This window comes from Hypomesus transpacificus, chromosome 11 (genome assembly GCF_021917145.1).
Source record: "Hypomesus transpacificus isolate Combined female chromosome 11, fHypTra1, whole genome shotgun sequence".
Lineage (NCBI taxonomy): Eukaryota > Metazoa > Chordata > Actinopteri > Osmeriformes > Osmeridae > Hypomesus > Hypomesus transpacificus.
The window spans coordinates 16,492,680-16,502,114 of record NC_061070.1 but is presented as its reverse complement, the minus strand read 5'-3'; positions in this window follow the sequence as shown (position 1 = coordinate 16,502,114).

Genomic DNA, 9,435 nt, shown 5'->3' with positions numbered 1-9,435 from the left:
CCAGACGATAGGAGGAAGCCCTTTAAACTGAAATACAAACTTCTCCCAGTGAGCAGAGAGAGAGAAGAGAGTGAGAGAGACACAGATAGAAAAAGGGAGAGGAAAGGGGAGAGGAAAAGAGAATGAACGAGAGGGTAAGGGAAAGGAACAGAGAGGGTGAGCGAGCAAGAGAGAGAGAGACATCATCAACATCAAATCAGAGAAAGAGTAATGACTTCGCTGCACACTTGACTCTCCATTTGCCCTGTCTGCTTGACTATAATGAGACAGGACCATCTGGCTTTCAGGAGTGCTGAGACCAGTTCTTCAAGGTTCCTTTTTAAAGATGTCACTGCTGCCACAATCAAACTATAACTGCATCAGTGGATTGCACCAGAAAACCTCAACAGGAACCTTGTACAAACACTTCTCGCAAACACAGGTGAACTGGTGTTGGTTTTCTAAACATTATGAGAAGTTCTCAAGGCAAAGAACGTGAAATAATTTAACTGGATCACTCTCACAAAAGCTGTCATTTGGCTGTTCCTGTTCAGAGAGGATTCGTTTGTGCTGCTCAGCGCCTGTGGCCAGCTCTGTGCTTGTGGCTCAAGGTCCATGTTTTTTCTGCAAACAAGAGAAACAGACAAAAGAAATATACACATTTTGTCTGCTATTCATGAAGCCTTTTATGCATGTTTCATGAACTTTCTCTGGTTTTGAGTTTTGGCCACTGCTGTGCTTAGGCCACAAGGACAACCCACCTCCCTGCAATAATCCCCATTTCTACTAGTTGCTAAGGTTACAAATTACCTTTGGTGATGGTAAGTGGTTCCTTTGACACTGGACAGTCTAATCCTTTTACTGAATTTATATTTCATTTAGGATTACACGGGTGGATACTGTATAATGCTATGCTGCAGTTTTGTTTTTGTTCTTGTTTGTCAGAGAGTGGCTGGCGGATCAGGTTCCAAGCTTTTACTCAGTGCTTGCATTTTAATCTCTTCTTTCTTTTCACTCACTGGCAAGGCGTTGCAGAAATGCAGGGGCCTGAAGGAAGTGTAGATAATTAGTCAGGTACTGTTTCCACTAGGCTGTTGTTAACGACTGTGCCATTATCACATAAACAATCGATTAGACATCATTCTTTTAGTTTTGCAATGTTTGGCTTTGTTTGCCAACAGCAACAAAGGCAACTGTTGAATTATTTCTTCTCTCTCATAACTGATACACCCCAGTCTTGGAGGTTCACACACATGCTATTCCACAAAAGCAAGCGCGCGCGCGCACACACACACACACACACAGACACACACACACACACAGACAGACAGACACAAACAAAAGCAGGACAATTGCCTCTGCACTGCTGACCCTTTTACCCAGTGAAGTATGTGTGTGTGTGTGTGTGTGTGTGTGTCCGTGCGTGTATGTGAAGGAGGAGTCAGAGAGGACAAGGCAAAAACATGACAGAACAGAACACTGTGACGTTGGTGAACAATGCCACACAGCCCTCCATTCTTCCCAGGGTGACTGGTGGGTGACAGGGAGTGGGGGAGTGTGTGTGTGTCGGGGGGCGGGGGGGGGGGGGGGTCACTGCCACAATGTGCTGATATCATCATCAGAGAACCAGACAACAAAAGACCCTGATGGGAAGGGTTCTACCCTCCTGGTCACCCCATCCCAATATGTGTGTTTCTGTGTGTACAACATGTGTCTGTGTCCTTGTGTCTATTTGTGTGTGTGTGTGTGTGACACTCACACACTCAGGAAGGCTCAGTTCCTGCATCAACACACAGCCCTGTGAGGATGAATCAGGAGCAGACCCCCTGATCATCATCTCTCATCTCTCATTATCTTAACACCCATGCAAAACATCAAACCCGTCAGGATAGACCAGCACACACACACACACACCAGAACCTTTCCCAACTCTTCAGAACAGCCTGTGTTGGCTCAGATGTGGAGTGGTGCTCCAGTAGATGACCTCAGGGTCACCGTGGAGAGGTACTCAGACACACCATCTTGGTACAACGATGTTCCTCAACCGTGAGTGTTTACGCGTGAGGAGATTGTTAGTGACAAAAAGTCAGACCCAACTGCATTTCAAAGAGATGTTGCTGTGTAATGAAACTGCCATAATGGATAAAAGATGGTATCTGTGAAGTTTCGCAGTGTTCATCTCTATAAAGGTTACTGGGTCAATGTTAGGAGACAAGGCTGCCGTTGATTTTTACAGCTGAGGTATTGCAGAAGACAAACCTTCCATTTGACCATATAGGCGCTAAAAGATGCCAGCTCAAGCCAGCACTGTTTATGAAACTGACAGAAAATATATCTGGATGCTCTCTAACACATCTATATGCTAGAGACTGGAGGTCATAGTTCAGTCAGTAGCAGTCCCAATCAATCCACTTCACTTCAGAGGGAATCGAACCCTCATCACATGACCGGCCAAGCCCACGCGCCTGCTGCTAGTCCCAGAGGACCGGACTGAAAACTGGGGGGACTTACTTCCAGCGTTGCCTGACAGCAGATAAGAGGGGTCCTGAATAGATGTGACACGGTTCATATCTGCTTCTTGGACACGGAATGGGTTTAACTTCACCCTGACTGCAGGAAGGGAAGTATATCACCCTAATTCTGTGCCAACCCCGTTCACCGAATGCCACCAGCCCCTGCCACTCAGCCCATCTCTGGGGCAGTATGCTTGGAGCAGATAGGCAGCTGACCAGCCCCTTTACCCCTGGGTGACTGGAAAAAACTGTTTGCTGGGGGACTTGTTGGGACTTTACTGGCTTGTTGGTGTCAAGTGATGCAAGGACAACAAACAATGACAATTTGTCATTTGTAGAACGATACAAAACTGTCTAACTTGCTATTGGCTTGCTTGTGTGTCAATAAAAGCGAAACCCTGCCCCCTCTCTCCCTCCTGCTGTTGGTCCTCCCTCTCTATTCAGCTTCTCATCTCCCTCATCATCCTTTTCTGTCGATATCACACCTCTTTCACAATCTCCTTTTTTTCCATTGGCCTTCACTTCCTAATTCACTCTGTACCTGCATTTGTGATTTTGTTCAGCAGTTCCAACTTTTCTCCCTTGACCTACCTACAGCTCTCTTTTCTCCCACCCTCCTTTCTCCCACCCTCCCACATCCTGCTTCTTTGGTTTGTTGTGAAGAGATGAGATGAGAGGAAACTAGGGTTCCAGGACTGGGAGCAGAAGAAGGAGGAGGAGAATGAGGAGGGGATTGGACAGCTCTGGGGGGCCAAAAGGAGGAGTCAGAGGTTCAGTCTCCTGTGAGGCCTTGGATCATTCATCTCCATGGTGGTGCGTTTGTTGACTTTCCACATAACAGAAATAAAAAGATGGAGAGACTGGGGAGATGGACTGTCCGGAATGCTCCGACAGTGTTTGAGATGCAAGGACAGTCCAAGGGCAATGTGTTCTGGCCAAACATGCGATGTGATGGTCTCTGCAGTGGAAAAAAGTTGTTGGATTGGCTGGGCGAATAGTACTTACCAGGTTACTTTGCGAAGGCAAACATTATCTGGAAAGAATGAAAATGATAAGTTCTCATGTTATGACATTTCAGGTGTGTTGTAGGTGTGTGTGTGTGTGTGTGTCCAATGTGCCTCCAGTGAGTGTGTGTGTCAAGTGTAAGGATGTGGGAATGTACCCTATGTTACTACATACAGTGACATTCTTCACAGGATCTCCACTACTTTAGAATGTACATGCAGTTTTCAGACATGATACCAAAACAAGTTTCAAAGATACTTTTAATTCAACATATTTTGTGTAATGTGTTATACATTGAAGCATGTAGTCTAATAGGAACAAAATTACATTGTACAATTTATACAATACAATTTTACAATATTAAAGGATTATTGGTATATTTTACTTGCATGTATAGTGGCGTTGATGCTGGAATCTTTTGTAAGGGGTATTGGACGGGTAACAGGAAATTGATCGTTTTGTTCAATAGGAAACCGCTTCAGAGGTTGAGGTGATGGGCCAAAAATAGAAAAGTAACTTTGGAACTCAAGACAAAAACATTTCTCAGGGGTTCGAGGACAAGGTTTGTGTTCAACAACACCCACACAGACGAAGAAAAGCCACGGCCAATGACGTAGTGATATTATTTGTTTTCCTGTTGGGGAAGGTTTAATAAAAGTAAAAAAACAAACACGGCGCAGGCTGGTGACGGAGCGGCCAGAAAGCCGCAATGGCAGGCAGGACACATCCTCTTTTAGGAAGGAAGCGGATTTTTGGAGAAAGCAAACAAAAGATATCAACAGTCTCTTTAACCCCGCGGTGAACCAGGAACATGGCGGACACCCTTGTCGGCCTACCTTCCAATAACTTCCCATTACCTCCCCGTGGCGTTTAACCCAGATAAGACCATGGCCAGAGAACGCACGCACCATTGTGTGAGGTGTGAGCAAAAGTTTACTCGCCAAGAGCACTAGTAGGTTACGCGTCCAAACATGACCAGTCGTTACGTAATAGGTGCAATAACCTAACTCATGTTCTGAATCCAAAGTTCCATGGTTCAGTTAAGGCTTCCCCAAAAGCCAAGCTTGCCAATTTACTCGAAATCTTGTAAAAGGTCCAACAATTCCAAAATGTAAACTTCTGTATTTGACCAACACTAACGGCTAACGGATGCGTGCAATAATAACAAGTAATGGCGTAAATCGGATTTACTTTTTCTTTTATTTAGCCTAACTTTTTTACATGCCCATTGGCGTTAATTAGGCCAATAAATTAGCATTGTAATTATTTCCCAGGAGTAAGCCAGCGTCTAATTGAGGCCATGATGACACAACGTAAAGTGGTCCGACCTTTCATCATTTTTGTCAATTGAAACATCCGAAGAAAGTGGGCGTCTGTAGACTATACAGCTGCCCTTCATTAATGATTGATATCGTGATTGAATAATGGACTTCTACTCGAGCAGTCATTCACACATAAACATATTTGAGACGCTCCAACATCTGTTAGGGTGTCTCCTATTAATTTCGTAAATCCACCTCATGCAATATGAATGGATTGAGAGAAAGATTCACAGTGGGTCTATTCAGTGAGTAAAAACCAGATAGGCTCTAAAGACGTGCTATAGGCCTATAGGCCTACGCAGAAGCCGATATAGGGTTCAGTGGTTTCATAAATGCATGACGCGTATGAAAACATTGAGGTCTCAATAGCACGAAGCGGGTGTGCCTGGTGAGAGCTTGCAGGCTGATACAACCATGCTGTATGATGTGAGCTCCGGCAGCTTATTCAGGGTACAGACGACTGTCAAGCAATGACATATAGCCAGATCATAAACAAAGCTAACAACTCAAAGAGTTGCATATTAAAGTTAATGCGCTTTCAAGAGTCTGATAACAAATATGATTGAGGTGCAAATAAACGTAAGAGCATTTGATTTAGCCATATGTAAAAAATTGCTGAACAATCTAACACAAAATGATATAGAACAGTGAAAGATATAAACGAATTCATGTTGACATATAAGACCAAGACAAAGGTGTTTGACAATAATCTGTTTGTTGGCATTCTGGTTACAAACCAACCCCAAAACCTATAGTAAACACAACAAATCGATCATTATAATTATGAAAAACATTTGCATGTGACTGTTATATGTAGCTTAATAACATACAAAACAACAAACATTTGGTTTGCTAATTCAATATAAGCCTACAAGTAGATCTACTAGCCTTCGGCTACTTATCATATTTATAATGAATTCCGTTAATATTATTACTATGCTTACTACTAGCCTAGCCTACTATAAAATAAATATAATACATAAGAATACAAATGATATACTACTAGGTCTGCTAATATTTACAAGTAATCATAATAATGTGTAAATATTAATAAAGTCTATATAACTAATTTATACATTAATTTTGGCTTTACTTTCATACTTTATTAATATTAATATTGAGACCTCTGTGTCTGTTAACCTATTGTCATTATTGCTATTATTACCATCGTTATCATGTCATAGTATTACAATTCTTACAGATTGTTGTTTGTGATTATTAATATAATTTGACTCTGTCCTTTGCATAAAATAATCTATAGTAAACCAAAGGCCTTTACGCCTTCATATTTCTAATTTGTCACCGGAAGGCTACATTATGAAGATTCGTGTCATTAAATGTTATGATATGGTCCTTTGATGAGTTTTTATTTCCCTTTTTTCCAGGGTCACTCTCTTGCTCGGTGGAACCTGTTGATATCAAGGCCGCATAGGCGTCCCTCTCCCTCAACGACACAGGCTTGCTCGCGGGGCTTGTACCTGTCACAGCAATGCAACTCGCTGCGTTTCCCGGCGCGCTCCAGACGTCCTCTATTGATCTCACCGGCCAAGTGGAGCCACTGACGAAAATCAAATTCGACAGGTGCTGCTCACCCGTGAGTAACAAGTTCCGTGGACGCTGCATCCTTCGTTATTATCCTGTAAGGTAATAGCGAGTAAGAGATGTCTACATTTCGAACCCGAGGCCTGACTGTTGGGTTATAGCCCTATCGCCATTTCAAACATTTTCACTTGATGACGTAAACAATTCTATATAAGTAGGCTAAAGTTGTGATGCATCAAAAAGTAGCCTACATTTCGATGTGAGGGCGATAAGTTTGTAGGTTAATAACTGACCATTGGGCATGCTGCATTAGCTAGGCTATAATGTCCTACATTGTTTGAAATCAACATTAATCTCTGCATTGTGACTGCATGAAAGTGGTCCTATTTCTAGCAAATTATCGATAATATTGTATAATTGAAGGCTGTGATGGATTCATAACATGCATTGAAATGCGTAATGTTGAACATTTAAATAAAATGAACATTGAAATGCACAGGCTATTTGAATTGAGAGAATACGCCCCTACATCAGGAAACGCAAACAAACAATAATTCTGAGGTAATCTTTTAGACCTAATTGTCAGAATCCTGTTATTCTGCAATCTTAACTACCATAGTAAGGTTACATCTTTTTACAGTTAGGCTAAATAAAACGTTCTCTTCAATAACTGGGTTACCACAGAAAACTATGCTTAAAGGATATGACATGGTCCACCTCCTTTACACTTTATGGTTGACTCAAACTTGACTTGGGGGTAAACGGGCAATCGAGTGGAGTAATGTCAAAAGCTGCAGCCGTGTGTTTGGCTGTACACTTAGCCTACTGTGGCGATTAGAGTTTGCGTGCCACAAAACATGGCAGTAAACAATTTTGAGACAATGACAAGGATCACGGGTGACACAGTAGTTTGTAACCTTAAGCTCCGTTGGATCCCTATAGGCTATTGATCACTCACGGCGGTTGATGACGATAGAAAGCATTAATGAAAGCGTTTATCTCTTGTGTATTTGAGTGGAGAAACCATGCATGCCTCAAAGAAGCCAATTGAGTTTAGAAAACAACTAAAAGTAGGCCTTAAACTCCAATTTTGGTGAGATATGTATAGCTAAAGCAAAACATTCCCACATAGACTATAATATAGCCTTTTAGGAGCTAGGCTATGGCTACGAATAGGCATATTTGCTGACGTTACCAACCAGCAGTGAAAGTATTGAAGCAAAGGCTATATCAATACAGAAATACAATATGCAATAAATTACTTGATTGCTTTCATTAATGAAATGAATTGTAGACAATGTGTGTATAGACAGGTTATTCAACCACTCTATGGTGTACCCCTTATCATGCTTTATAATATGCCATATGCTGAGCTTGTACGGTGGCATTGCTTGCGTGGGTTTCTATGTGAAATGAGATCGGACTTGACTTTCGACACGATGGTAGGAAAGGGAAAGGAAAGGGCCTATCAGATAAACATGTTTTAACGCGATTTCCCAGCATAAACTCTCGACTTGTCCGGGGTGATCAAAGCCTTGGCTCTCGTAGTATTCTACTTATCTCAGCGTTCTACTGCAGGCTTAATCAAGTTTGACAGAGCAACGGACGAGCACAACACAAATGACACAGAAAAGACTGTGCGTACAAGTTTGGGTGATATTGCCAATGTCATTATTTATAGACATCAGCGCAGTGCTCTATAAAGAGCCTTTCATTGTAATGCATTTTAATCAATAAACCTGAACCTGCCTGTTTTTATGAAATAGACAATGTTACATTATTCATTTACGAAAGACATAAAGACTACCTATTGTCCACATAAATAAATGCCCTGTCAGATAACATACGATATGGCGTCTTCACATTACTGGAGAAAGGGGGGCGTTATAAGGAACAATAATCATGATGAGCATATGAATTTCAGAGTAACTTATAATACATCAGGTGCTGCAAGTGTTGTGAGCCTCTTTCCATTCTAAATCACCTTCACACTTTCCTAATGGAACCAGGAGCGAGGCCTGGGGATTACGGGGTGTTATTGGAGCATCATATGTTAAGCTCAGAGGCCGTGAGCGATGCACCCATTATATTATTTCTGCATAAAGCGCTCTAACCAAATACCTGGAACAGTGAACATCGACTCCTCCAGCGTCGGTGTGCGTCATATAACTGCTTCTTAGCACGAGGACAATACCGCAGCACATTTTGTCCAACTTTTAAGGACTAGATTGACCAAAAAAATCGGACGTTAGGAACACTTGACATAGGACTACTGTGTAACGTGTTTGGCTAAAGCTGACACTGGAATTAGTCAAAGAGGTTACACATTAGAACCCATCTGAATTAACAAAACAGGTCGTGTAAATATGTGTAGACGCAATATGTGAAGTTTTCATGTAAATACACTGTGATCATGCATCTATAAATGCCTGACATTTGCTGTTAAGTGGAATAGAGAAAACACATTTTCAAGTCACCTGCCATTGTACCACTTTAGTAATATGCTTCTATATCCAAATGCATTAGGACTCTATAGGGATATAGTTCCATAACCCAACATTTCCTATATGGAATCTAAACCACATCGAACCGTACGCATTGTGTATTCTGTGGCCGCATGTAACGCACTCAAAGATCAGTCATGGTATGAAGAATTACTACTTATCTTGACAAATGAATAAGTACACCTGCCTTATATAAACCTTTTTTGTACTTATGTCTATTTAGAGTGTTTGTACTTGAAAATAAAAAAAATACACGTAATCAATGATGATTTCGAATGTCGAATTTGATGATAGGCGGTTGGTTTTTAATGACCTAAAATAACCAATGACCTTTCACATAATTTGCAAATAATTAACCGACAGTAAAGCCTAATAAAAAAAATAAACAATAACATAAAATATATGCTCCACAATGTATTTTTAAATAATTGACTTGAGAACATGAAAGACTAATTGATTCCAGACTGGTGTCCCGGTGGGTTAGAATAGCTAAAGCTCTCTTTAGGGATCTCAGAAACGTCACCGTTTTCACATTTAGTCATTTGGCAGACGCTCTTATCCAGAGCGACT